General features: G+C 47.3%; 1 protein-coding gene and 1 non-coding gene across 2 annotated transcripts in view; both read left to right on the top strand.

Annotated features, from left to right (window-relative positions):
- The window catches only part of SPHKAP (SPHK1 interactor, AKAP domain containing), a 1,527,314-nt gene that overhangs the window by 558,970 nt on the left and 941,241 nt on the right, over positions 1-27,103 (top strand). The gene's annotated exons all lie outside the window — the stretch shown is intronic.
- On the top strand, positions 20,182-20,288 carry LOC147683304 (U6 spliceosomal RNA). The gene has a single exon (XR_015302286.1). It is a non-coding gene; the product is annotated as a U6 spliceosomal RNA (small nuclear RNA).

Raw genomic sequence — 27,103 nt, 5'->3', positions numbered from 1 at the left:
AGAACCATGGAGCTGTTTTCTGTCTGTTTTTTTTAATGAGTGGGTTCCTTAGGGAGTACTAGGTCAAGGGAACTTTGGATCCACGCATTAAAAATGTTGCTGGCCGAATTGGGATTGGGATCGCTGAGTAGTCTTGTGTCTTCAAGAACTACGGTCCAATGATCGGGGGAGAGCCTAGACCATTTCCTTTCCAAGAATGATAGTGCTGGGGAGGAGCCAAGATGGCGACTGGAGCGGACGTGTAAGCTCTCGGCTCCGCCGGCCCTTGAATCCTGCGCCGTCATCCTGCCTGATATCCTGATGCAAATCCCCTTTGGGATGTGCGGTGAAGTGCGCTGACTTAGCCAGCGTTCCTCCGGATCCTCTGTCTGCCCGGTGTCCGAAGATATCCTGCTTTTGCCTGCCTGCCCTGGACCCCAGCTTGTGTGCTGCGCACCGCCGGACCTCTGAGGCTTTGTTTCGACCGGGCTGCTCGCTTGGAGCCGGGGTGTGAGGGGCGCTGCCTTGGCTCGTGTTGCAGATTGTCCTGCACAGTCTGCCAAAGCTTTCATCGCACATTGTACCTGCAGCGTGATTACTTGGAACGGACGCGTTGGGTGATAGACTCCTTCAAGACGCTGATGGAGAACTGCCTTGACCCCATCGCTGCTCCTGCCTGGCAACGGCGAGCTCCCCCCCCCCCACCGCCCTGATTAACTGACACCGCTGATACGGTCCCGCACGAAACTCGGCTGGCTGTGAGACGGCCCTGGCGCCGTGAGTTAGCATCGATTATCGGCTGTGCCACCGGGGTCTCCCACCCCCCAGCTCCAGCGCTATATGGTGGACAAGATGGCGACGCCTGTCCCCCTGTATCGTGAGGAAGGCGGCCCGTCCTTGCTTTGTGACCGCGAGCCCATGAACACACAGGGGGCCAGGTTGCATTCACCCTCCTCCAACCTGGAATTCATGGAACAGCAGCCTACGTGTTCAATCAGGGATGTTATGGCCGCTCTGGGTGACCTGAGATCGGCGCTGGAACGTGGATATGCTACACTGGGCATGAAGCTTGACACCATTGTGCTCGACTTGAGGCGGGAGCGGAAGGTCTATCCCCCACAAAGTCCGGACCCCCCCGTACAGTTGGCTGCCTGCGATACAGTGTCTTCGAGGGTCCGCAATTATGTTGTTACTGTTTCCACCGCAACTTGTAACACATCGAGGCCACCGGTCGGACCGGTTGACGATACTTTGTTTCCCTCCCGTCCTGTGACTGACATTCAGCCTTGCCTGGTATCGCTACTGTTTCGGGCGCTAAGTACGTGGTCTCACGCCCATTTGCCTGCTTTGCCTTTGAGGATTCCATTCTTTTCAATGTGGAACTTTTACCAACTGGATGTGTCGGAGTGTTTCTCAACTGGGGACAGTGAACTTTCTGGAGGCCGGCGACGTCCATCTTGCGTTTGTGTCCCTCCCCCTTTCTCAATGGAGCCATCTTGTTCCTTTGTCTCCGTAGATATTGGATTTTCAGGGGGGGTGGGAATAGGGGGACATCCGCGTTCGGGCCAGGGCTAGGCGGCACCCTTGGGGGACTTGATGTGCCGGCGGGCGGGGACTGGATTGGGACGGCTTATTGCTTGATTTGTATGCTTATTCGAAATGATTCACCCCAGTCGCAGTATTGTTTGCTATTCTGATTGTGATGATGATACTTGGGGTGGCGGAGGTTGATGGGGCTGGCGGAGACCGAGAGTATGTGGAACTGACCTCCTCCCGACTTGCTTCTTTTTTTGGGAGTTATAGATTAGAGTGCTCTTTTCTTACTCCCTATATACAGATGTTATAATTCTTCCTTTTTCTTTCCTCTCTTTCTCCTCTACTTTCTTTTCGTTCCTCTCTCTTCTCTTTATTCTTGATCTATATTTCGGGTTTAATGGGCGACAGGCACATTGTCGGGGGGGGGGGTAGGCCGTAGCCTCCGCATTGATGTAGGGTGGGGGGGTAGATTTAATTTTTCTTTTTTGGTTCTATGGGCCTTATTTTTCTAACTTTCCGCGCTTTCTTGTTCTGTCTTCTGTTCTGGGTCTGTGACAGGGGTTAGTAGGGAGTGGGTGGCGCTGTGGGTGGTACGTAACTACGGACTGATGTTCCTGTTGCTTTACACTGTACTGCCATATTGACGGGGTGTTCATCACTGCTGTTGTATCTTTTGGATGCTGCCTGCTCATGTTATGAAGCTAATGTGCTGACTCAGTTCTCCTTGATTCTATTCTTCACTGATTTATTTAGATTAAAAAAAAAAACATTTTAAAATTTAACCTTCAATGCTCCTTCCCCCTGGCGACATGATTCCACTCCGTGTAACTGATTTTAATTGTTGCTATATTACCTGATGCCGCTGGGGAACCGTATTGCTTGCACCAGTGCTTAACAGTATCGTGGCCGGCCTGATGGTTGTAGGCCCGTATTTGTTCTTTTTTTCATGCACAATAAAGGTTTTCAAAAATTTAAAAAAAAAAAAAAAGAATGATAGTGCTCTATGGAGGGAGGAGGCACGGAGGTCTCCCAACATAGGGGAATCAGAAAGTGATCCGTCGAGGGGCGTGGACTAGGGGTACCTACTACAAGGTTGTGCAGGTTACTAAACACATGATCAAGAAGATGGCCCTTGACATGTGTAGAGGCGAATCCTTTTTTTTGAGTGGGAGCGCCAGGAGACTGAGTAGTAGTTCACTGGTCGCATGGTTGGAGGGGTCGTCTAAATAGATATTAAAATCTCCAATCACCATAATATTTGGTGGGGCCAGTGCTAGATTGGCAACTAACGTGGAAAGATTAGGGAGGAACTGCCCTAGTCCTCCCGGTGGGCGATAAAGCAGCAAACCGGAGAAGGTGCTCATTGGCGAAAACTCTAGGGAGAAGGCCATGCTCTCACAATCTGATAGCATATTCAGAGTGATTCGGCAATTGAAAGTATCTTTAAATATAATGGCCAAACCCCTGCCTCTGCCGGTCTTGCAATCGGCTCTGAGTATTGAATAACCCTGGGGAAGGGTTTGTACAATAGCAGAATCGGCTTCGATCTGAAGCCAAGTCTCTGTCAGAAAAAGAGCGTCTGGCTTGAGCTCGTCTATTAGTAAAGCTAATTTAACAGAGTGTTTAAGGAGTGATTTACAATTTAAAAGGAACATCCTTAGTGGGGTGCTGGCTTGGAGCCCATAGTTGTTGTGAGGCAGAAGCTTAAAATTGCAGTGGGGACAGTAAGTGGGGTTATTAACAATATTCAGAGAGTGTAGACACTTGAGATTAGTATCCCCTCTTAGCTCATGCAGGGATTGAGAGCTATAGGTTATGCAATTTCCAGAAAAATTAACAGGGGTTCAGGCCCCTGGGCCCTTTCGGACACGGACGGGTGCAGACGAGCTAGCCTTTAGCGTGCCCGCTGTATGCGTCCACTGCGCGTTAGCGCCATTCCATGCAGAAGTAGATTGGACCAGGAGGGACACTAGAGCGTCACCCTGCCAAGATGTCTGCCCAAGAATGTCCCAATCAGGAAGGTGTTCTCCCTCCACTCAATCAGCATAGGAATTGCTGTGGTGGACCTGGGAGTCGGAGAGCACAGAGTGGCAAGTTACAGGTGAGATATGTGCATTTTAAAATCAGTTCTGTGAAATTTCTAAAACAAGCAGCAAAGCGCTAGCGCAGCAACACAGGCTGAGCTAACCTCTGCCTCGCTATCAGCTGTGCGTCAGCGCCCTACCGCCCTGAAGTAGTCAGGACCAGGAGGGAAGCTAGAGCGTTACCCTGCCAAGATGGCCACCCAAGAATGTCCCAATCAGGAAGTGCTGAGGCTGAGTATATTCCCTCAAGCTTGGTGTTCTCCCTCCACTCAATCAGCATAGGAATTGCTGCAGTGGACCGTGGAGTCGGCGAGCACAGAGCGGCAAGTTACTGGTGAGATATATGCAATTTAAAAGCAGTTCTATGAAATTTTTAAAACAAGCAGCACAGCCCTAGTTAGCAATGCAGGCCGAGCTAACCTCTGCCTCTCTATCAATATGCAATCCAGTCGTGACCCTGCACCCAATGGGAACTGCCAGGCCAGGTCCTCCCTGGACTGAAAACAAGCATCCTAGGACCAGTTTTGGGCTTCCAGCCCTCATCAGCCAGGATAGCTTGACTCCAGTGGCATGGAGAGCACGGGACTCACGCCTGACCATACCCATCCTGCTTGGGGTAACAAATGCAAAAAAGAACAATTCATGGACAGAATGCAAAACAATGTCATACATTCACCCCAGTACAGAGATCTGGGCCTAAATCCATTGTTTTTTTGCTCACCATGCCACTCCAGTTTGGACCCAGCCTTATGCAAATCAGTCTTGACCCTGCGCCAGATCAGTTGACTGGGGGTGAGTGCTTGCAATGTTCAGGCCGGACTGACTACCAGGCGTTTTGGAATGCTGCCGAGTTGGGGTCTGAATTCGTTGATGGAGACCTGCGTGTGCTTCGAAATAATGAAAGCAAAACGAATTTCGTTCAGTACACGCAGGTCTCCATCAACAAAATCAGCCCCCAGCTCAGCAGCATTCCAAAATGCTGGTAGCCAGTCCGGCCCTGTCAACACTCTGTCCATCATCCCCTTTGGTTTTGCTTTGTTCGCCCTAAGTTGGCAGGGTATGCCCAGACGTGGGTCCCTTGCTCACTTTGCCACTGGATTCAAGGTAGCCTGGCTGATGAGGGCTGATTAGCCAGAAACTGGTCCCAGGATGCTTGTTTCCGGTCCAGGCAAGATATGGCTTGGCAATTCGGTCTGGATTGTTCCCATGAGGCACAGGGTCAAACAGATTTGCATATGGCCATATCTGAACTGGGGTAGCGGAATGATGATGGATTAAACCCCAGATCAGTTGACTGGGGGTGAGTGCTTGCAATGTTCAACACTCCGTCCATCATCCCCTGTGGTTTTGCTTTGTTAATTAATGACACATATAATAAGAAAACTATTGTGCCATACACAATGCCCACATACTGCAAATGGAAGTTTATAATTACAACCAAGGAAATGATTGCGGTAATAAGGAGGTTGCGTTCATTGAAAGGAACGGAGCCTAACAGAATTCCCATTGATATATTAAAAAATGACCCGGGGAGGAGGAGCCAAGCGGGCGACCGAAATGGCTGCATAGACGCTCGGCTCCCGGAGCCCTCTCGCCCCGCACATACATCCTGACACTTATCCTGAGCCGTAACGACATATTTCAGAAGGCAAAAGAAAACTCTCCCTTAACGTTTACTTCTGGGGCTTCTACGTGCGGCAGATCCGAAGAAATGTCCCCGACTGCTCAGCGGCCTTCACGGAGCTGGGACCGGGGTGTCGAGTGAGAGGAGCAACCGGCCGCAACTGTCACAACAGCGGCCATTAGTGGAGGTGTGGAGTCGGCCGGTGGGCGCCGGAGGTTTGCTGGACCGATGGCAGCGGCGACGACTCTGTCCGTCGAGCGGAGTGCCTCGTGGGGATGCGTGGCAGTGCTGGATCGAGGGGGGCACGTGAAATTTGGCCCCCTTCTCGGTCTTGTGTCCGGGCATAACAAAAGGCTTCCCCCGGAATCGGCGGGCGGCTCCCGAGGAGCGGCAGCGAATTTGTTTAGCTCTTTGGTGGTTCTTCGCTGGATGGCCTGTCTAGACTTTCTGGGTCCGCACTGTACATCCTGTTGAGCCCTGGTGTAGGGCCTGGTCCCGGGGTGAGGTGAAGAAGGACGAGGCTGGATCAGCTAAGATGGCGGCTGTCACCCTCCTACGCAGCTTACATCTGAATGGAAAAGTCGCTGTGCGGGAGTGTTCAGGGGTCTGGCGACACGAAAATGAGCCCACGTCCCAAGATATATTGGTTGCTCTAATGACCCTGCATGCGGCCCTGATCCATGGCGCCCAGGATCTGGGAAGAAGGATGGCCGCCATTGTTGTCCCGACATTCCACACGGATACATCTCGATCTCAAGGAAACGCCGATCTGCCTGCCCCAATGTCAGTGAAGAGTACCTCTGATATGCCTATGTTCGTGGAGATGCTGGAAGACCCGGCCCAAGAGAGCGCCTTGGACAGCTTTGTAGTACACATGAGTGATTTGTTGGGACGTCTACATGATCAGCGGCCGGGGAAACAACGCCAGTCTATGGTGGAGTGGTGTGGCTCACTGGTTAGAGGTGGCAGACCCGTAAGCAGAGAACGGCCCGGGACCAGGGTTCAATTCCCGACGCGGCAGGGTCGTGGACCAGGGTCAAAACGGACTCGATAATTCTCGCCTCGGTGCCTACACTAACCAGGTAACACACTCGGCAACTCTGGGCATTAAGCTTGCCTCATCTCTACAACGGCCCCCCACAGACGCTGGGGATGCCTGGTTTCACCTTGGAGATACCCAGAAAGGGACCATCTCACAGGGAAAACCAGGACGGGTTCCCCAGCGGCCTTCAGCGCCAGGATACTCCATGGAGTCGCAGTGCGCTTTACAAGTACACCCACATATGTCTTGGGCTGCCCAGGTGACATCTCAGTGCTTGCCGTATGGTGTGACTCTTTCTCCTTGGATGGTGAGACTGTGTTCGGACTGTGTTCGGACTTCGGACTCGATGTTTTCGGTGTCGATATCGACTCAGATGGATTTCCGTCATGCACATTCAGCTGGGTTTTGGCTGCTGCAGTCCCATGGAGTAATCACGCGGCTCGGTCCGCCCGGATCACCTGGACCCTACACGCAGCTTTGTCCGATTGCGAAATGGACGTATGTTGGTGCTATTGATAGGAAAGGCCAAGGGTGATACAGCCTATGATCCGGTGGACTTATTGATGGCTGATGGTGATTTGGGGGACATTCGGCGGGGAGTTTATTGATGGTGCCTTAAGTGCTTAATGTTTTCCGTGGCTATTCTGATTAGACTTTTAGGATGTTTACCGGGGGCGGGGGGTGGGGCCGAGTGGCGAGATCGAGGGCCCTTCTCCACTTTTCCTTTCCTTCTTTTCTTCTTTCTCCTCCTTTACTATATTTCGGGTCTCTCATTTAGGGCGACAGGCACGCTGCTGGGGGGGGGTTGGCCGTGGCCTTCTGCAGGCGTGCAGGGTGGGGGGTAGGGGGATGGGGTTGTTACTTTGTCCGTTATTTGTTTCTATGGCCCTTTTGTCTTTCTTCCTTATTGGTGTCGTCGTTTTTCATGTTTCCTGCAATATGTTTCGATTTGAGGGGAGGGGTGCAGCTTGCTATGGAATGGGTTTGTGGTCACATTTGTCCTGATTTTTATACCTAACCCCCAATACTTACACTGTGTATGCATTATTTGCGGATTCCCTGATTTAGGCTTGTTATTGTAGGTCCCTGTATGACTGTACGGCACTGATCCTTAGTTTTTCCTTATCATAAAATGAACCTTCATGAATCCTGAATATCGGCCACTACGCCTGAATGCGAGTCATACCCTGGACGTTTGTTAGACCCCGGTTCTTGGGCTGCTATGTTTTTCTACATTGATTGCTGTACTTATGACTTGGTTTGCGGCCGGCCGGGCTGGTTGTAGGCCCATACGTGTAACTACTTGAAGTAATAATAAAGGTTCCCAAAAAAAAAAGAAGTGACCCGGAACTTTAGGCGTTAGGTGTAAACAAACTGTTTTTGTTTGTCTTTCAGTCAGGCCAAATTCCTATCGTGGAAAGGTGCTTTAATACACCAAATGTTTAAAATAGGCTTGAAAAAAGGAACTGAAGAACTATCACCTTATTGCCCTATTGGAAGCAAAAGGGAAGCTTTTTGACAACGTTCTATTATCCCACCTGCAAGACTGGGTTTTGATCTGGATGCTTGATTGGCAAGAACATCACAGCTTTTAAAAATTACTTGTGTACAAAATGCTGAAAAGACATTTGTCACTATATTTGTGTTACATTGATTACTCTCAGGCTTGTGATAAAGTCAATAGGGCCAAACTGTGGGGTAAAATAACTAACTAGGGCATTGATCAAACCTTGTTATATTTTAAAATGGCACTGCATGATCACACCTCAATGCAAATAAAAATTGTGTCAGAAGTTTTGTCACCAAGATTACGGACCGCGAATGGCCTAAAACAGGAGTGTGTCTTAGCACAGTTGTTATACTCCTTATAGATGGCTGACCTAAGCCTGCTTTTGCATCACTCGGATGGCCTTGCCCCCAAACTGGGCAATTAGCCCATCACCTACGTTGCGTATGCAGATGATATTGTACATTTTTCATTCATCTCAGAGCACTCCAAATCCAACTGTTGGGGCTATGTTTGTTCAATAAATCAAACGATCTGCAGGTCAATTGTGATAAAACTAAAATAATGTATTTTGGATGCAAAAGAGTTTACCTCGGCCTTACTCTTGAGGGTTATCTACCAGAAGAAGTGGTACATTGCAATTATCCGGGCGTAACAATTGACAAGAATGCATGAGGGCAGACCCTCTAGCCAATAAACAAAGAAAAATCCAGTTAATTACCTGATCACTGAAAAATGCTTTCATAGTTACAGTGGTCCGGCAATCTCTCCATCAATCACAGCTCCTAACAGTAAGCTTATTCCAACTAGTTTGCCTGCTTGCATGGTTTTTAATGACAAAACTATTGCTGAGCTGGATAAACTATACATTAATAAAAATTAACTATTACTTGGCATTCGCACCTCATCCCCTCACTGTAAGATTCGGTTGGAGTTTGCCTTTACCTGATTAGCCCAAAAAAAAGACTGTTTTCATTATACATTACTAATGTCATTGTTTTAATGCTATGGAAGACTCATTGAATCATTATATACATAATGAGTTGCAATTATTCAGCAATTATAATTTTACTCTGAGAATTGCAGGTGTAACAGACCTACAAACATTCAGATTACACCTCTGATAACTACATGAATATAGCTCAGGAATATCTCGCTTGTACTTTAAATCCAGCCTGTAAGGTTAAGTATCTGAGGTTTTGCCTTCTGTATATCCTGATTGCCCAATTTGAAGGATACTGGAACAAGAAGTGTCACCCACTAAGACAGTGTTGCCTTGTGGCTATAAGGACGAATCTTTAGAGCGCATTGTGTGTTCGTGTCTATTTTTACTATCTGCAAGGAAAAATTACCCGAAGTCCACCTTTATAAAAAGAAATTGTAGAACAATTTATGAAGAAATTAAATATTGGCTTTTTTCGCTAATGGTGTGTAACTTAATGGAAACCATGTCAATTTTGTAGACCTTGCATATCATTATTTTGGATAGTTTGTCTTTCTAGTCCATAGTTGTGATTTTCTATTTTTGGTATTTATGCTTATTTTATTTTTTTATGATTGTACTTTCTATGCAATAAATTACTTTTTTACCCATGGCCACTCATAGGTACTGCAACATCCTGTTGTAGAAAATATTGAATGGTAGGGACTCAAAAACTCAAAATATTTCCCCTCAGAAATTAGAAAAATAAATGAATTCATTTGAATTGTTTAAAGATATAATTACATATTATTTAGCATTACAAACAACATAAAACACAAACATAATTCATTTATTTTAAAATATTTTATTAACCATTTTTAATGTATAAAAAAATGAATTAAACTGTAATTCAATTACATTACATAATTACATAATTTTATATGAATCTCTTGCTTTATTTTTAATAATTTGAAATACACAATAGAACAATAATTTTCTACTTTAGATAGGAATTTTGCTTTCATTAAACTTATTTTTTTTATTTTAAATGTATCATCTTCAGACTATTTTTTACTTAAAATTAAAATAATATTGCTGTAACTTCATGTATTGTATTCTACATTTAAAATCAATATAATTAAATTATTTACTTTTTTTACCAAAATATTTGTAATTTTTGTATAACTTTATTAAGCTTTCAAACTTTTCTCGATGCTTTACATTAAGAAGATCTGCGTTTCAAGTGGCAGGAATCTCAGCCTACGTGTGAAAAGCTATAATTAGTAACTTTTCGTTTATAAAGTGGGCTCTAACCCATGAATTCAGGGGGTGGGAACACTTAAGTCTACATTTTTGATTAACTATTTAATCGTAAATGGTAAAGAGCGTAAAGTAGTACATTTTGTCTAAATTTTAAGATTAAACATACACATGTAGATTTAATTGCATGTAGGTTTAACTTTGTGAAGAGGCCCCAAAGGAACTGTAACATAAGCCAGGCTACTGGAATTATGCAGCAGAGAAGAACCAACTTATGAGATAGGGGTACCAATTATAAGGCAAAAACAGGTAAATTATTTTGCATAACGGGGCACATTGTGGAGCACCAGTACACCACTGTTATCGCATTTTTACATGCTGAAATTGTATAGGCAAATATGTCACCTCATTAATATCTGTTTAACTCCTAAATACAGCAATCAGCAACTGATATACGACCAGCCTCTGCACTGTTTGAACTCGAAGCAATTTTTTCTACAATCTGCAGTTTGTCTAGGGCATGATGATTGACATGTCAAGAGTGGCAAAGCCATAATTATGTGAAAAACACTGCAACAGCAGAATAGCAGAATTCATTGGCCCAAAACATAAAATAATAAATCATAATATATAATATAACACCACAGAACACATTTAATGTTAGTCCACTGTACCCTCTCAATTTAAACTACGTCTCCTTGCAAATATTGGGCTTTCCAGCACTCCTTCCAGATCGCTTGTAATTAGTGGGCAGGCAGAGGAGTACAGATGGTGACAGACATCTGCTTCCAATGGTGCAGAATAAAGGCACAGTCAAGAAAAGCCCAAGGGGCAATAGCTTATCCCAAGACGTGCATTATTGATCTCTGCTTTTCTTTCTCATTCACACATATTAAGCCTTTAACAACTTCTTTGCCATGATTAGTGTGCCCTGCCATCGACGCCCGGCACTTCCAATTTACTGCAGCTGATTGGTTAACCAGTTAATAGATAGATCAATGTTTCAATTCAAATTGATGCTACAAATGGTGAGAAGAGGGAACATGGATATGTTTTGGTAACTGGCTAGGTGTTTCAGAAAAATAATTCTTCATTAGAACTAGTCTTTTATAAATGTTATACATTCAAATCTGCATAGAATAGGTTCTCCTGTTACAGTGAAAAGCGAGCCTTGCTGTGATTATTCAGACCTTATTAGTTTTTCCTTTACCTTTTTATTCCCGATTTTTCAAAAAGAAAAATGCATCCATACATACTAACTTTTTATTGTGTTCTAAAAATGCATACATTTCAGTGCATATAAGTAAGTGTTTTGCACTTGTTATTTTTCCCAACTTTTTCTCACCGTTTACACTGTAACATAAATATCGAACTAGGAATCTCTAACGAAAATGTAAAGAACACAATTGTTTATTTTACTTCTAAATTGACAGTTCTGTGATTTGAACTTATGATATTTTGAATTGAGAGCCTCCACAGGTATTTGTTTTGATACATTTTAGACAATTTACAAACTACAAAAGCAAAACTAATTTATCTCGTTAAAATAGCGTATTAGTATTGGCACTGGTATTATAAAACACGGATGGACCACATTATGTGGCAGAAATGACTAAGGTACGCCACAAGAAAGGGCAAAATATGCAGCATAATGCGCCACTTTGTGTCTTAGTGGTACTTGTTTTGTCATTTTTACAGCTTAACGCTGGCTGGGTAAAGGTTTCACCGCAATGGCAAAGGCTAAAATACACCAATAAACAACTGAATGGTGATAGAGCGCGGGTTCACCTGCTCAGGATTTTACCATACTCACCTGGGCCCATAAAACATATACACTTCTGAACAGGTAAACCTACGCTTACACCAGTAATATTTACATTAACCGTTTAGGACCTATACCTTTGACTTACCGATCCTAGCCACCGGTACCTAGAGTCCTATGGGATCAAGGGAGTTAGCAAGAAAATAGGTAGTAAATAACATTTGCACTCATAAATAACCACAGACTCGGGAAAGATTTAAACACTTTATCTAAATATTTTCTCAATTATCTAAGTCCAAACTAATTGAGTCCATATGAGTCTTAATAGGGGCCAGAACAGTGGAAAACAGAAAATCAAATCGCCAAGCCAAATGCCGGAGCCGAATGCCAGAGCCGAGATGGAAAGATGGTCCGGTCACGTCAGCCTCGTATTGTGAGTGGCGTGGAGGCCGGGAAAGGAAACACTAACACTAGCGTCATCTACTGTCAGTTGGATGTTATCACCGGGTTATCGAATCTTCCGACAGAGTGCTCCGCCAGCACCTCTGCTCTCGACCGCCTATTGAGTGCGTTGGGTCAGTGACAGGTCAGCTATTCGGACAAGTCGGACAATCTAACTAACTGAGCCTACACTAGTTATACTATTTTACAGATCAGTGTACCACCCTCAAATGTTGCAAATGTGTGTATTCCCTCAATTTGATTGGTCAAAAAACGAGGAAAGGTCATCAAACCTACCAGTTATGAGGTCATGCTCTTCAATATTCAGATCAATGTTCACGCCCAATATTTTATTTTCCCATGCACTTTAATTCCACCCAGCAATGAATGTTCCAATAGTAAATACAATGTATAATTTAACATCCTCTTGGAAGTTCAGTAGGTCAAGTTCCCATGAACATCTTCTAGCAAGTCTGGAGTAGGCCTGTTTTCAATGCCATGGCTTGTGGACTCGGGTGAATGTAGAGCATGAGCAGTCGCAGGACCCAAGATGGAGCAATTTTGTACTTGATTGGTCCAAACACGAGCTAATAGCAAAGTCAAAGAAGAACCATTTTAGACCAAAGAATAAATGAATTCACTGTATACCACTTATCTCTATTCAATTCCCATTACTTTATTTTAACTACAACATTAAGGATTAAGCTGAAAGAACAATTTAGTAAAAGCTGTAATGCAAGTGTTAGCGCATGAGAACATAGAACAGCCATCTTTAGTTCTAACGCGCAGAAACACAAGTTTTCCCACCAAAGCGGTAAGTACGTCATGTCACGTGAGTATGACAGACGCATGCACAGAAAATATCCCGGCCATTTTAGGTTAATCGAGTTACAGTTAGTAAAAGCACATATGCAAGCTTCCCCAGCTTACTAGAAATGTCGTGTTTTGCATGGTTAATAAGACAAAACATGTTGGTTAATACATTACTTATTATTTTGAGAGGGTTGAGTACCAGCAAGGCGCTTTACGTGCGAAAACATGCTCCATCAATGTTGACCAGTCAGCCTTTGCGAAGGGCTTTTCACTGTGCGTCAACATGTTATGTCATGCCAATGGAATTTGTAAAGAGTAGGACGAATCACACCTGAAGGGGTCTCTCGGAGCTGTGACATATAAACAGGAAGATAGAATTAGAGAAAGAGCCAGAAAAGTCAGGTTTTGAGCTGTATTTTTAAAGCTGGCAAAAACAGGGCAGGACTGATGCATAGAGACAATTTGTTTTAGTGGTGCAGAGCAAGATAGGAGAAAGATCTCCCACCATATCAGAGCGTACGTGTGAGACTTGGGTGTAACACAGATTGCCCACTGAACCTGAGGTGTTGAGTGGGCGGTTAGGGCAAAGAAGATTAAACAGAGATCGTTTTGTCTTTGGTAACCAGTGCATGGATTTCAAAGTGGGCTCGGAAAGGGTAAAAGGAGTGAGGTTACAGACCTTGCAGGCATCTGTGTTCTGAACTTCTTGAAGTTTAGACAGGAGAACCTCATTTGCCACAACCATGAGGGCATTGTCAAGAGTTCGATGTTATCCAGAGAGCTGAAATCTGATTTTTGTAGATTCAGGATTAGGCCCCAGTGAGATGATCAATTGAATGTCATATGTGTAAGAGATGACTTCAAAACCGTGGGATCTTACCACTTAAGCCAAGGGGCCATATAGATATTAAAAAGTGTGTGTCACTGTGTTTTTAGAAACTTTTGATCCGTTTGAGGTAGAAACGTTATTTTAAAAAATCTTCTGGAAAAAAAGATAATGGAGTATGTAGCAAATATGGTAAATCACTAATTATGTGGAAAATGATGCAGAGTCACATACTTTCTTTGTCCCTCCTTGTTGGATTAAAAGACCCGTTTCTGTGGATAACAAAAAGATTTCCTCAGTCCGTCATTCTTTCAAAGTAAATATAATGTGGTCCATGGTGTGGGTTAAAAGTATTTGTAATCAGCACTATTAATGCTATTTTAAAGTTTGAAGAATGGGCGGTTATTTTCTGGCATTATTTAGTATTCATAAAAAAATGAGCACAATGAACTTTGATTCAAGGAGCCTCGAAGGAGCAAAGAACTGCCTACCTTTTTTCCTTCTCAGCCTATTAATGTGAAGTGACTTTATCCATGGGAAAATGTTTGCATATCCTAATGCACTACATAGTGTAGGAAAGTAATCCTTTTTGACCTAATCACCCCCATTTTTGACTGGTGCTGATGGTAACTGACACTGAAAGTGCCTTGGGTTCTGCCAACCAGGCCCAGGGCCAGTGCTCTGTCCTCTAAACGTATATGAGAATTGGTATAATTCTCATTGGCCATGACAAGCTACCTGTAAGTTCCTAGTATATGGTAGGGTATGTAGGTTAAGAGAACCCAGTTGGCTAAATGCACTTAAGTGTTCACTGATGAGGTGTCCGGTGTAATTCTAAAGCCAGGCATGCCTTGCAGGCTGGGTTTAAAATAAAACTATGTGCAAATTCGAATTTGGAAGTAAAAATACTTCCAAAGCCCACAGCTCCCTTTTTATACTGTATATGTTACCCCTCAGGTATGCCCTAGGTGCCTCAAGGGTAGGGTGCATTGTTATGAAAAGCAGGGACAATATAAAAGATGCTTTATATGCCCTGGCATGAAAAAACAGCCAAAGTAATTTTTCCCAATTATTAATTATAGTGCTAGTATCCTCATAGTCTAACATGGGAATGCTTTATTAAACCTAATAAAGTCTATTTTTGCTTGGGAGCTAGCTAGCAATATCATTCAAAGTATTGACATAATGGTTACAATAAATCCCTCAACTTGCCACAGTCATATTATTATAACTATTATAGGAAAGTAGTTTTAGAGCTTACTATCATGACGTTACCTATAGCAGCCCTTAGCAGTCTCTTCTGATTGGTCAGCTTTTGACAGCCTGCGCCAAGCTGCTTCCTGAGTAAGTGTGAAGAGTCCTGGGGCCTAATAAATACAGAAATTTGGTGGGAGGATATTTGCTTTCTGGAGAAGACAGGGAGAGGAAGTTGCCTGGGAGATAAGCTGATCTTCAATGGCAGGAGGACAGTTGTGTTGGAACGAGGCCAGCCCCTATTTCCTTGCTCTCCAGCCAGATTGGAGCCCCCCTAATTAGATTAAGAGAGGAGCTGGTAGGGGAGAGCCACACCTCTGGGCTGGGTTACACAGACACACACACACCAATGAGAGCTTTTCTCTATTTTGAATTTTGAAGAATAGTACATTCTGGGTTACAAATATGACAGACTTCACAGGAATTGGTCACAGCAGAGGGAGGTAACTTTACCCCTATTGGCTGGGCTGCCCGCCCTCTTGTCAGCCCAGAATGGAGGAAATATATGTGAGACCTGCAGTAGCTCCTCAGAACACTGCTTGTAACAAAAGAAGAAGAAGGATTGCCCTGATTGCCCTTGGACTGCACCACAGAAGGCTTCCACTCAAAAGAATTCACCTGATGCAATCTCAAAGGCTCCACAAAGAAAGGACTGTGCCTGACTTAAAGAAAAAGTAGTGGACTCTCTGAACAGCAACAGGTACAACAGAGCTGGAAGAACTCACCTGCAAGCCCGAAGAGAAGATCACCCCAACTGATCAATTTCACATGGTGCCCCGTGGGAGATTGACACCAAGAGGCAATCCAGAATCTCAGAATCCTTTGCTGGTGCTTTAGGACACAGCTCTTCCCAGAGTAACCAAAAAGGAACAAGATCTGAAAGTTTAGAATCATTCTCCAAAGTTTTGCTAAAAAGCTGCAGGACGAGACCGGCTTGATGTTGAGAGTTAAACAGCAATTGCCGTCATGCAAATCTGCCTGACCCTGCTTGTTTGTCCCGCTGAAAGCTCCCGAGTTCCTCATCATCGCGGACAAAGACTTCCAGAAACTCACGAGGCATTGTGTTGCAGCAAGCCACGTCATCCACTTGAACTTCGGAGCTGATAAGACTGAGGACCTGCCAATGAGCCAGTTGATTAGAGAAAAGCCCAAATAACAAGACTAAGTCCAAAGGTAAACTTTTGACTAGGACCTAGCACTCATCCTATCCAACCCGAGCTCTATAGCCATTGATCTAAAACTTTGACTTTGTCCCCGTCCAGCATGTCCAGATAGCCGCAAGTGACACTTCAAGCTTTTTGGCTCTAGAATGCACAATTTTTGATTTACTCTTGACACATTCATATCTCCAGTTTCCTACATTAGATTTTTTTTGTGTGTCATATTAAAAATAACAAATATTCTCTATTTGTATAAATTGGTGTTGGTTTTTTATTGTGTTGTGTCATTTACTTATTTACTGTTTTGTGGTAATTGGTGATATTAAATGCTTTACACATACCTGTCTCCCAAGATGAGCTTGCTTGTTTGCTAAGCTAACCAGGGCTGAGCTAGGATTAATCTTCTGAGAGTTGACTGGAGCTATTAGTGATTGTGGTATTATTACTAGCTGAAAGTAAATACCCCACCTACTAATAATCCACTTTCCTGGAGCTAGCAATTGACTTATTTGATGACAACAGCACTGACTTAATTTTTTTTTAATTGCCAGTGACTTCTTTACATTTTATTTTGCCCATAATATATTTTGAGTTTATTATAAATAGAAGGAAGGGTCTGACAAATGTGATAGTGTTGAAACTTAGATGGTTTAAAAAAGCTCAATCATTATAGTATCATTTGCATACACATAGCTATTTGTGCTACCGTTTTCAGGAGAGCAAGGCTTTTTGGTGCTTAGAAAACAATCGCATTCATTCAGTTATCAATGCATCTTCCATCAGTCTATCCATCCATTCACCCATCCTTCAGTCAGTCCATTGTCCATTACAGATATCCTGAGATCTAATGTATGAGCCCTTGGTTGCAGGTTCCACTTCTGCCCCCTAAAAAAGTACTTTTCTAAGCAAACTGTAAAATGGCAAATGTATAGATTCAAAATATCTGAGGGTTGAGGGCAGTGGAGGAAAGCAAAATGATGCAACCCATACCCTGTAGAATGTGAAGATGAGCCCTCGATTCTACCATATCTCACAGATGTTTGTTGTTTGTTGTCTGAAGGGGACCCGCTGAAACTTTGGTGGGCCTTTAAAGGGGTTCCCTGCTCCTCTAACACCGGAGGGGCTGCGAATACCTACATTACGCCACTGGTTGTAGGAAGTGGGTACTGGATAGAAGAGTATTAACTCGACTTCTGCACAGTCGTCTATTAAGCGAGCACACTATTTTTTCATTTCTAATAATACGCATCTTATGTTGCTGAAAAGTAATATAATGACAGTGGTACACAAAGACTCAGAGAGAAAATCAGTTGTGGTAGAATGAATCTATTGTTTGTATAGATTTCGGACTTTTTTTGTTATCACAGAGTGCCACGAATTTTCATGAAAGTTACTTGAAAACTGCTACCACGTCCCAAGAAGGTACTCTAAAGTGCAAAATATATTCTTAGATAATTTCACCTGATTGGGCATTATGCATGCATACATTAAAATGATGTTTTTTTTCTCTTTGGGGAAACCCCTTCTCCTAGATCCATACCAGATATGGTGGTGTTCCCTTTCATTTCTCATCCTTAAAGGGCGCTAAAGCCTCCCTTTCACATGAACACATTTAAGTGTGTTTCCAGGGTAGTTAACTACAGGCACGTAATTTGCAAACAGCCACTAGCTTAGACATTGGTGGATATGGGCCTTCTTTAGAGTGCCCCAGCCAGAAAGACCTACAATCCTATCCATAAGTTTCCTGACCTGACAATTGTGGATAATGGCACATTTTCTGCAGTCAAACATAGACCAAATAAAACTGACATTCCACTTTTTTTGGTAATTTGCGAAAGCTTTATTTTTAAAACCTCTTTAGAATATGAATATGCTATAAAAGATACAGAAGATAATTACAGAAAAATACATACTCCTGATTGTAAGAACCAAGATGTAAAATTCAGGTTTATAAAGGGCTTTATTGAACACCGAAGTGCCACTCAAGTGTATATTCTTGAAATGTCCTCGCACAAGGAGGATGTTACCCTTTCCTGCCTCTACAGAAAAATCAGTAACGAAATTACTTGAATATTATTGCATAGTCACGTTTGACTGAAATGCTTGATGAAGGAGGGAAAGCGGGGCTAGCAGATCCAGGGCCTATAATACGCTTTGCCGACACAGCGCATAGCCGACCGCAAGTTTTATGCACCTGTAGTGCATAGACTTAATTACCTCCTCGTTAGTCTTCCTCGCCACATGACTTACATAGTGAGCTTCAGCTCCATGACAGAACCCTCCAAAGTAAAAAAAAGCCTCCCACCCCCTTCCAACATGGCCGACCAGTCACCCCTGACCTCTATGAGAGGCGGGCCGGCCCAACCAACAGCCTGTTTTTTTTGTTCTGCGCGATTCTCTCCAGAGGCGCTGTACAGGTAAGGTTGGACCTGCTCTAGCTGGTCATTGGGTTTTGGGTTGGAGGTCCTGCCTTAGCGGACCCTGGGACCTAGGACTTAAATTCCCCCCCCCTCTTCCTTCCCCCGGTCCTGTGGGGCTGGTTAGGTGCTGCTGTAGCATGCCTTGGGTTTACAGGGGGGGGGGGGGCGGCCGGGGATGTGGGGGTTTCGTACCATTCCCTGTCTACCCCCGGTCGTTGCATGGGCCCTCGCCCTTTTCGGGCTCGGTGGTCCGGCGCTGGGGGTACTCCTGTTTTATTGCTGGGGCTCCAGTTGCTTGCAGGTACCTTGCGTGGGGCGGCCGCCGTTTTCTTTTTGGATTTCGTGCCTGGCCGGCTTAGTGCTCGCGCTGTTTGCCGTTTTGACTGCTAAGGACCGCAAGTTCGTCTTGCGGCGCGGTCCGGACTGCCGCGTTGGGGCGGCTTGGGCTGGCGCGCTTCTTGTGCGGGCTCAGCCCCCTTATACATGTATGCTTTTATACTTGCTGGGCGCGTCCCTTACTGCCGCATTTATGCGGCTAGGGCGGGCGCGTTTCTTTTTTTGTATTGCCCCCTTTGCAAGTATGCTGCTGTTCAGTGCGTCGCGTCCCTGACTGCCGCGTTTGTCCGGCTTGGGGGGGCCCGGTCCTACCTCGGCTCTCTGGTGTCCTCTGGGGCCCCGCGGTCGGGGTTCCTGTGGCTGAGGCTCGTTTCGCGGTGCTGGTCGCTGCCGCCTGGGCCGGGGTTTTCTTTCCTTCGGCGCCGCGGCTGATTGCCGCGCTGGGATTGGCCCCGGGCGCATCCCGCCTCTTGTGGGCGGGGTTTTTCGCGCCAGGTGCTGCTGTTGTTTGTGGACCTTCCCCTTCCAGGTCCCGGCTGTGGTGCCCGCTTCGGCGGCTCATGTGCGGTAAGTTGGGACGATTTTCCCTGCTGGCTCCTGCTTTTTCCGGCGTCCTGGGTGCCCATGTGTTCCTCCATTTCATCTCGGTGGTGGGGTGTTTCTCTGGGTTGCTTGGGTTCTGCCGCGGCGTGGTCGGGGTCTGACTCCTGGTCTGCGTTGTTTTTCTGCGGTCCTGCATGGTGCCCTGGGGCTGCGTGTTGCCCTGGGCCATTCCTCGCCTCGGCGTCCTCATGGTGGCCCCGCTCCGGTGTCGGAGGAGGAGGGGGGGGTGGATTTCCCCCTGGCAGCAAGGGATCCCCATGGCCGTGGCATCCGGGGTCGGGTGCTTCGGGTGTTTTTTTCCTCACGTCAGGGTTGGTCTTGTCTTTCCCTCCTCCTGCGGCGGAGGATGTTCCCGGGGATCTCTTAGTGCGATTTCTGCACTGGGCTCCGGACTCCCTTCACCTGCTTGCGTCCGTCGGGCTGGTCATGGAGGGGGTGTGGTTGGAGCTGGTTTATCGGTCCTTCCCACGCTTTCTGTCTTGTGCTGTTGACGGGTTCGCTGGAGTTTTCCCCCTGACAGCATGGCCCTGGGGTCATGCGCGTGGAGGCGTCTGCTGTACGTTCTTGGGCTGCGGCTCCTTTCGCCATCAGGGCCTAGACCTGTTGTTCTAGGTGCTCGCTTCGGCAGCACATATACTAATATTGGATCGATACTGAGAAGATTGGCATGGCCCCTGCGCAAGGTGGACAAGCATATTCGTGCAGCGTTCCATATTAGGCATGGTTGTCCCGGTCCTTGCCTTGATGGCCCGGCGGACGCGCCTTCTGTTGGACGTCTCCTTTGACGCTCGGGGTACGGCTGAGGGTGCTGCGATGCTGGCTCGGCGTCGGGTCTGGCTGCGGCCTGGATGGCGGCCAGGGGTGCTTTGCTCTGGTGGATTCGGAGTTTTCTGCGGGAGGCCGCTCTTGGCTGACTCCCCTCAATTCGTCTGGGGCCCGCTTCCCTGGTCACGGCCGTCTTTTTCTCCTCGTCTGCCCATGGATGAGGGCGTTACGCCCTTTCGAGGGGTGGGTCGCGGCCGGGGCACCCCGTTCTCCGGCTATTCCCGGTCTCGTCCTGGTGCTGCCGCTCCCTTTTCCGCCACTAGATCCTGGCTTTCGGCCGTCTCCCTCCGGGGTGTTCCCTGTGGGGGGCTGTCTCCGCCGTTTTGTCCCGGCATGGGTCGAGTCTGTCTCGGATCTTGGACTCTTCGGATTGTGTAGGTGGGATGTTCCATCACCTTCTCGTCCCCTCCTCCGGCTTTTTTCCCACGTTACGTTCCTCCCTGGTCTGGTGTCGGGCCTTGCTGGCCGGAGTTGGGTCTTGCTTGTCAAGTGGGCCTTCCGCCGGGTCCCGCCTGCTCAGGGGGTTCAGGCTTCTACTCCTTCCTTTGTCTGCTCTGGAAGGTTTTCTGGGATGTTTTCGGCCAGTTTTGGTTTTGGTGTGGTTGTATCCCGCCATTCCACACTTTTGTATTCGAGTTGGCTCTCGGCGGCTTTGCTGCTTTTTCTGGTCTCCTTCCTTCGGTGTCCCATGGGTTGGACTGAGTGGCCGGATGGTTTTTCCGGTTCTGCGATTGGGGGTTCCCACTCTCAGTTACGGGTGCTTCCGTTGGGCTTGCCTTCTGGCCCGTGGGTGTGGGCTGTACGCCTGGCCCGCCTGGTGGGTCTTCTTCACCGGGAGGGGGTCTTGGTTTTCCTTGTCTGGACGTGTGATACATCTCGGCCTCTCCTTTTTCATGGGTGAGGCTTCGCGTCAGACGGTGTCTCCCCTCCCTCGGCTCCCTGCTCTATGTGCAGTAGTCCCTTCTGTTCCCGTCTCAGGCTTGTCCTCCTTCGGGGGTTGTGTGCCTGGACCCGGTCCTCCCCTTTGCTTCGTTCGGGGTTGGGTTGGCTGGTGGTGGCTCGCCTCCCCGGGGGTCTTTTCTCCTTGGTATCCCCGTCCAGGGTGGTCGCGTCCAGTGCCAGTCTCCCTGGCTGGGGGGCGACCTTGGGCGCAGGGTCGGTTCAGGGTCGTTGGGATCTCCTACCGTCACGCTGCTCCTCGATCTGTCGGGAGTTGAGACGGTCCTCCTGGCCTGCCGTCATTTTACTCCTCTACGGGGTCGCCATGTCTTGGTCTGGACGGACCACCAGGTTGTGTGGGGCTATGTTTCCCATCTGGGAGGGTGCTGGGTTCGCTCCCTTTGGTTGCTGACTCAGGAGTTGTTGTCTTGGGCGGAGTCGTCGGTCCTGTCTCTTCGGGCTGTCTATCTCCCGGGGTCCGACATTGTGGAGGCGGTTCGACTGTGTCGGATTTTTCCTTCGTTGCCTTGTTTCTCCCTGACTCCGGTGGTGTTTCAACGCCTGGTGTCTCGCTTCGGTCTTCCGCTGGTGGACCTGTTCGCGGACGGGGAATCGGCTCTCCTACCCGAGTTCTGCTCTCTCCTCCCGGTTCTGGGGGGTGGCGTGTGGTGGCTCTGTCATTCACTTGGCCCTCCGGTCTTCTGTACGCGTTTCCCCCGTTCCCACTGATTCCTCGGGTCCTCTGCATGGTTCGCTTGGACGGAGCCAGGGTGCTTCTGGTGGTTCCCGGCTGGGTCCGCCGCCCCTGGTACCCTCTCCTTTGCGAGCTGGCGGTTCAAGCCTACTGGCCGATCCCGGATCTTCCTTTTCCTTTGAAAGGCCCCCCGCTCCCGGAGTCGGTGTTGCGCCGGCTCCGTCTGCAGGCCTGGCTCTTGAGCGGGTGATGTTGCTTGCTCGGGGTTGTTCTTCTGGTGTGGTGGATTTGCTGCAGGGCTCCCGCAGGTCTTCCACCTTGTCCTCCTAGGCCCGACACTGGGCTTCTTTCTCGCGTTGGTGCGGTCTGAAAGGTGCTGACCCCGCCTCTGTGGATCCCTTGCGGGTCCTGGATTTTCTTGCTGAGGGGTTTTCCTTGGGCTTGGCGCCTTCGTCCCTGAGGGCCCAGTGGGCGGCCTTGCGGGCCTTCCGCAGTCAGGATTTCGATGGGCTGGATTCCCTGGTGGCTCGTTTGCTCCGGAGTGGTTTTCTCCGTCGCCCTCGGACGCTCTGCCTGTCTCCCCCTTGGGATCTTCCTCTCGTTCTGCGAGCCCTTCAGGGTTCCCCCTTCGAACCTCTGGCCTCGGTGGCTATGCGGTTTCTCACCTTTAAGGTGGTTTTCCTGGTGGCCATGGTGTCTGCTGGGCGGATGGGCGAGCTGGGTTCGTTCCTCCGCTCCCCTGCCTTCTTGCGGGTTTTGCCTGACAGGTTGCTTCTCCGTCATGACCCCCGTTTTCTTCCCAAGGTTCCTTCCTTGGTGTACCGGTCTCGGGGGGTGTCGTTGCCTTCTTTCCCTCCTGACACGGATCCTGCCTTGACCTTGCTAGATGTCCGGCGTGCTGTTTTGGTTTATCTTGAGCGCACGTCTTCCCTTTCCCGGTGTGATAGGTTGTTCGTGACTTTCGGTCCCGTTCATTCTGGCCACAAGCCCTCTCTTTCCACCTTGAGTCGCTGGCTTAAACGGGCTATCCTACTTTCCTATGCTTCACTGGGTTCGGTGGTACCGGCGGGGGTCCAGGGTCGTTCCACTAGGAGTGTGTCTGTCTCCTGGGCCTCCTTCAAGGGTGTCTCCACGGAGGAGATTTGTCGGGCGGCGACGTGGTCGTCCCCCCACATGTTCATGGAACGCTATTGCGTTGTCTTGGGTGGTTCTGTCCCTGGGGACTTCGCTGGGGCCATTCTGTGTGCGGGAGCTGTGGCTCCTTGATGGCCTTTTCTTTGTGTCTTGATTCAGGTTTGCTGGAATTCCTGTTTTCTTTTCATTTGTACTGAATAAACCTTGTGTTGGTTTTTCTTCATCACCGTGTGGTGTTGTTCTTCTTGTGGTCAATGAAGCCTTTTGGTTTGGGTATTTGCTCACTATGTAAGTCATGTGGCGAGGAAGACTAACGAGGAGGTAATGCCCCGGTTACTTACTGGTAATCTTCATTACTCCGAGTATAGTCTTCCTCGCCACATGAGTTCCCTCCCCCCTCCCTGTCTGGCTATCGGCTTCATTGTTTGCTTGGTTGTTCAGGCTGTTGGTTGGGCCGGCCCGCCTCTTATAGGGGTCAGGGGTGACTGGTCGGCCATGTTGGGAGGGGGTGGGAGGCTTTTTTTTACTTTGGAGGGTTCTGTCGTGGAGCTGAAGCTCACTATGTAAGTCATGTGGCGAGGAAGACTATACTCGGAGTAATGAAGATTACCGGTAAGTAACCGGGGCATTCATTTAACCCTGTGGGGCATATATAAAAGGGCACTGCACCACAGGAACATCACTTTTAATGACATTCCTGTGGCACAATGCCATGCTCCATATTTTTTGGGCTTAATGCCGCTTTGCAAATATGGTATTCTTTCACGCAGGTAACTGCGTGAAAGGGGCGTGCAATGGGGTTGCAAAGGGCTTTCTAACACAACAGCCATAGCTTTTTGATGCTGTCCCGGATTTACAAGGATTTATAAATCTGACGCAGCACCAAAAACTAACACCATGAAAGAGCAGGCGTTAGAATGGCAAAACGGGGAGAAATACTTTTATTTCTACTTGTTTTTTGCTTTTTCTACAACATGAATGATTGCATATGTGCAGGAAGGTGCCCCTTCCTGCACATAAACAATCATTAAATAATGATGATTTGCTACTTCTGTGTGTGTTGCAGAATCTATGTGTGTTGCATTCTGCAACACAAACAGAAGTAACAAAATATTCTTTATGGATTATGTGCAGGAAGGGACATCTTCCTGCGCATCAACAATCATTCCCTGCAACACAGGCACCCTTGCACCATGGTGTTGACACAAGGCAGCTTATTTTAACCTAAGCGTTAGGGAAAACACAGGGGTGTGCCATATTGTTGTAAATATGCCGCATCCCTGCATTTTGGAAATGTCGGGTGCGGCACTGCTGAATTTGGCACAGTTCCGCTCTCCAACATTTCCGTGTACATATACCCCTAAATTATTCCACTGCTTTATTTTTAGACAGCACAGTTTAGAAACAGCAAGAGACAAACATTGCTCACTAGTAGCTTTACTATCTGTACATAAGTCCTCAAGTCGCATAAAACAGGCGCTCGGCCCTGTGCTGATCCGGAAAAGCCAATCATGAAAGGGCTATGTTTTGTAGAGTGTCAAACCAATACTTGGCAGCCAAATTATGTAAAATATTCATCACAATATTCATCACAGCCTCGTTCGGAGGCCTGTTTTGTTGTGTGAAACCTCCAACCATGTGGTGGCAGCTAAGAGAAAATTAATATAGTGGTTATAGTTCAACAGGCGACTTGATGCACATTACGGCCCTTTTTAGGTCGAGGACTCGGTCGCACTGCGTAAGCAGTGTGGGCGGAGCCCGAAGATTTTATGTTTCTTAGCGGGGCTTGGAACCTGCCCCTCTTCTCCATTGGCTGGCCTGGTAAATGCTGGCCAGCCATTGGAGGAGATGGGCGTCACTTGGTTCAAGCCCCATCTTTTTCGGATTTGGGGGTGTTTGTTTAAGCTTCTTTCTTGTTTTCTTTCTCTCCTCTTCCCATTGGCTGGAACTTTACCTTCCAGCCAATGGGAAGAGGAGAGAACGAAAACCACGCACCCGAATCTGAAGAAGACGATGCTTTCTCCGAGGCATTTCTGCCTCGCCTCAGAGAAAGATGGTGGTGATCAACCGGAGCTCGCATGTTTAGGTAAGTCTGCTAGTTTTTCTTGTTTACTACTAGATCTCGGGTCTTGTATTGCTGCCGATCGACATTAATGTTTGTCAGCTTTCCAGTGACATTTCAGTTCAGTTTGCAAGTCTCCCTTGTTGGTGTGGGGTTGCCTGCTCCCGTAGCAAACTCCCAGACCCTGCTGTTGCAGTGTAATTTGTAAACCTTGTGTTTTTCATTACGCTTTTCTTCTACTCTTCATGCCCTGGTATCCAGTGCTCTAATATAAGATATATTAAGCCAATTGTGCTCAAAATGTGACAGGCTGAGTCGGATTCGCACGACTCACTGTTAACACACCGTGGGTCAATACTGCCCCACTGTACTACCCAACTGACCTGATCTCTAGCGCATTATCACCCAGTGCCCTCTAACCGCTAAAATAACTCCTTTTCCTGGAAAGGGTGAAAATGTATTCGAGGAGCCACCCGAGGCAAATAAATTATGTAAATAGTATGAAACCACCCTCCCGTGTCCCAATCTTAAGGAAATCGATTTTCCAAACGGTGGCTCGCAGTGATTACCGAAGCACGCCTGGCTGCTGCAGACTCTGGGATACTTCCTGCAGTCCCGAACACTGTCGAGAACTGGAGGTCGCGTTTGCTTTTGAAATGCCGAGAGACGCGTGTAATCCCAGAATGCCTTTGGTGTTGCCGGTCTCTTTAGAGGTGGGTCCGAGAAGTGCAGTTTGCGTGCTAAATGTTGCACCCTAGTGTAGATGATGCGCTGGCATATTAGATGCTGCAGAGTGCTCTGTGGTAACCCTGCGTCCCTCGGGCCCTGCTGGCAGTCCGTGCCTTTCTGGGTCACGGAGAAAGAACCTTATCACTCAGATCAGAGAACCTGCGAAAACTGTGAGTATAAATGAGCGCCGGGACTACACTGTATAATAATGAGAAACTGTCGCATGACCACTTCAGCTTTTATACAAAAGAGCCCAGCTGTGTGTTTGTCAAAGAGATTGTATTTCCGGAGCTTAGCAGCCTGAACATTTGTAACCCTCTGTGGTGCCTCGGATCAACTTACTTTCATAGGGAGGCGGCGTCACTGGGCGGGGAAGCGGCTGCCTGTAGTAGTGTCTGTCTACACAGATGAGGAGACCTATTGTGTGTGACTTCACTCGTCCGGGATGCAGCCCGCTGCAGTTGCTGACTCGTCTGCACGGAAGGAACTGTCGAGAGCACTTTTCACTGTGTCACTTCACAGGGAATGAGGTCTGCGCTGTGTGTAACCTCACTGCACAGATTGGAAGATCTGAGGCTGCTATGTGCGACACAAGCAAAGAGGAGTTGCGTCTGCAGGGACTTTCCAGCAGAAGAGGGTAGCTCTATACAATGTGACCCCCATTTCTCTCGTTATCTTTGTCTCCTCCATTATCCCCTGCTTTCTCTCCTTCACTTCCGCTGCTCTTCCTTTCTTTTTCTCTCCACGCTCTCCTTCCACCCTATCTCTCTCGTTGTCGACCCTCTTTACATGTTCTTCCTGTACCAAACCACTTAGAGCTGTTCTAGTGCAGTTTGGGCTTTCCCATCCATTTACTTAGGGACCCCTCCAACTCCCCCTTCAGTGGACTACCTGCCTAGGGCAGAGCACCTGGCCTTTCTTTCCTGGCTGGGCTTCCTTGAGGATGTCCGTTGCCTCTTATGCCAGGGTCAGCTGATAAGTTGTGTTCCTCCAAAACGGGCTTGAGTGCATGCAGTTCAGAAGTTTATTTATTCTTGTTTTTTTTAATGCATTAACCTGAAGGGATAGTTGCTATGTACAACTGTTTTTGAAAACTTTAATGATGTGGTTTTATATTGGAATTGTCATTGTACTTTTGCTTGTCCCTTCAC

This window comes from Lissotriton vulgaris, chromosome 11 (assembly GCF_964263255.1).
Source record: "Lissotriton vulgaris chromosome 11, aLisVul1.2, whole genome shotgun sequence".
In the NCBI taxonomy this organism is placed as follows: domain Eukaryota; kingdom Metazoa; phylum Chordata; class Amphibia; order Caudata; family Salamandridae; genus Lissotriton; species Lissotriton vulgaris.
The sequence above is the reverse complement of the archived record's forward strand: the minus strand, read 5'-3'. Positions and strand labels throughout refer to the sequence as shown.